This window comes from Photinus pyralis, unplaced genomic scaffold, assembly GCF_008802855.1.
Source record: "Photinus pyralis isolate 1611_PpyrPB1 unplaced genomic scaffold, Ppyr1.3 Ppyr1.4_unclustered_Scaffold320, whole genome shotgun sequence".
NCBI lineage: Eukaryota > Metazoa > Arthropoda > Insecta > Coleoptera > Lampyridae > Photinus > Photinus pyralis.
The window spans coordinates 53,953-57,054 of NW_022171350.1; positions in this window are offsets into that span (position 1 = coordinate 53,953).

Sequence of the window (3,102 nt, forward strand, 5' to 3'; positions counted from 1 at the left end):
ACTTTCTGCGAAGAGGTTTTTATGTGTCACATTCCTCGAAGTTCACCAGTCTCATCAATTAATTCGTACGTAACGAGGGATAGCTTCTTATGGACAATAAGTGGACCAACATACTTGGGTGCTAATTTCGCGGTGAAATATGCAGTGTATCCGAAAGTACAACATTTCGCTGATAAATCTGGATCCTACAGGCAGATATGATTTCTTTATTTTTTGGTGGTGCAGGGGCTCCACTATTAAATTCGGCCCTTAACTGGCGCCATTTGTTTCTTAATTCTGCCCCTAAAAAAATTATCAATTGCATTTGCAATTCTTACATTAAATGAAGTTTAAATTGTCAGGGTAAGAGGTTTTAATTTTCAGGAATTCGGCAACTATGTTATGCGCACCAAATTCAGCTGGTTGTAATCAATATTATTTATGACGAAATAAATGTGCAATGAAGTAAGGGCCGAGGAAGATGCTAATGGGGAACATAATAATTATACGAGAAAGCTTAATAAGAAAGGTAAGAAATGTAGTCAAACTTTTTCAAAAAATTGCCAACAAAAAACGATGTACTGCAAACATATGATAAAAAATTTTTGAAAAAAACATTGCTTTGTTGCATTGTAAAACGAGACGGTCTAGTCTTTCACAAAATGATATATGAATTTAATAAAGTGAGTTGAGTGCATCTAAAACTTTGATTAACTTAGAGTCTTGGAGCAAATCCAAATGACTTATTCAGTCAAGGAGAACATGACACCTTGATAGATTTACAAAGAGTGTTCGAGCCCATGAAACTGGCTTTATGTGGGCGAGACTTAATTTAATTACATCGGAAACTACTTCCCGATTCTTGGTTCGCGAAACCGAAGATCTGAAGAAACCGTTACCTCAAAAACAGACTGTAGCATTGAGGAAACGGATTGCGCCGAACGACTGCAACTTTATTATATGAATACGATGCAATTCACTACGAAGAAGACAGAATGAAATTTATGATTGACAAAACTTTTAAGAGGCCTTCCCAGTAAACACACTTATGTCACATAGATGTACCAGCGATATCTTTCAAGTGACGTTGCAGGGACATCATAACTTCACAACGAAACTTGTACCAATGCGCGCAACATGTGGGCCTACATGTAACAGGGTACAAGCCTGTGATGTAACTTAAAACAGACAGAAGACATCAACCAATGACGTTTCGAGAAACACTCTACCCCTAGAGAATTCTACAACTACAGCAGGTATAATAATGTAAACATTCCTTTTGCTTCGTGCTGGAAAAGTAAAAATTGCATAATAGAGAAAAGAGAGTTCAAAGTGAACGCCCTTATAGAAAAAAAACACTGCTTGCCCGTTAATACTGTAGCGAGAACTTTCACTTTCGCTTTCTAAAAAGTGAAACTGAGTTCCGCTTAAAATTATCCCTTTTGTACAGCACTGAAAGTGGGCGGTCCTTTTTACACCAATTATGATGTTTAAAAGGGCGGTTCCTATTAGATGTAAGTTAGTTAGTTTTGTTCCTCGTTAGACGCTTGTAAAATCATTTTTGTTGTAAATCAATTGCTATAAGAAAGGTTATTAATTGAATCCGCAATACAAACTATATATATATATATATATACTAGATATAAGCGACTTAGCGTTAAATTTATGTATAATCTGTTACATAATAATATTGATTGTACTTCATTAACTGAAAAGTTTAGATTTAATGTTCCTCGTTTATCCGCAAAGATATGCATCAACGTTTTATCTGCCTATGTGTCGTGCCAACATACTGCGCAGGTCCCCTGTATATCCATTATGTCCTATTTTTGAATTTTTTTTGTTGGGGCAATAAATGTATTATTATTATTAATTATACATTATTAATTTACAGTGTAGATGTTTAGAGATCAAACATTCATTTCTCCAATTCCAGGGTTTACTTCTCCGAAATCCGCCTACAAGAAAAAACAAGTAAAAAGGTTTTCGCCCTAAGGGTAGGAACACGTAGAACGGCGGCGAACCGGCACGCTTATTGCTGGTGCTGACCAGCGCTTATTTTCAGGCGAAGGTCTGTTTTTACGTGGACAAGTAAAAAGCTGGATATAAGCATCAGTTTGTTCAAAACTTTTCGTGGTGAAAGATGTCGTTGGATTCAACTGAAGATGAAATGTTTTTATTAGAAAATGTCCATTTAAAAATTTTACATAGAAGGAAGGTTGGCGTGCATGAAATTAATCGTGCACGGCGAGAATTCGGGGAGTACCACCATCTCTTTCCGCAGCTAAAAATGGACAGTCAGAGATTCTTTAGATACATGAGGATGAAGTTGGACACATTTAATTACATCCTGAGTAAAATAGAAGAAAGTTTATCAAAAAAGTGGTGTAACTGGCCAAACCAACACTCCCAAATACGACTACCAGCGTATTGAAAGCTGGAAAATAATGTATTGAACATTCTTGTTTGCTGGTCAGCGCCGATTGCAAACGCCGACAAGTTCATACAAGCGTTCTTTGTGTACCGTTCCATATCTAAGTATGCTAATATTCACACGCGCTTGTTGGCGCTTGCTCGCCAGCGCCGGCAACACGCGTTCTACGTGTTCCTACCCTAAGGCGAGTAGTAACTTCAGCGCATTTCCATAAATTGATCAATTTCGTTGGAAATGCGCTAAAAACAATACAACTGTATGTTGTATTGGAACAAAAATCAACTCTACTTAGGGTCTAAGTCGAATCTGGGTTCTATGCTGGCAAGAAACTTTCGTGGTCTATTATAGAATTGCGCAAACACCGATGATTGTTTTGACCAACCAGCTAACGAACAGATTCGTAGCTTAGTCCCCTTCTAGCCGCTGCCGAGGTCAAGGCATGCCTAGTGGAGTGTGTCGTAAACACTTTAGTGTCTATTCCTGACGCCTTCAGCGTCTCTCTGGGGATTTCAAATTGCGTCGTATTTTGATCTATTGGGCCATTGGCAGAAGATTCCCTCGCTTTACTAGAGGATCTTTGCCGATGTCAACTGGAGAGATTAGCGAAAAACGTATAATGCCAAACATTGCTTACTATTTAAGAGCATTGAAATAAAGCCAGTAGCTCGTCATCGTATAAGAGCGGTGAG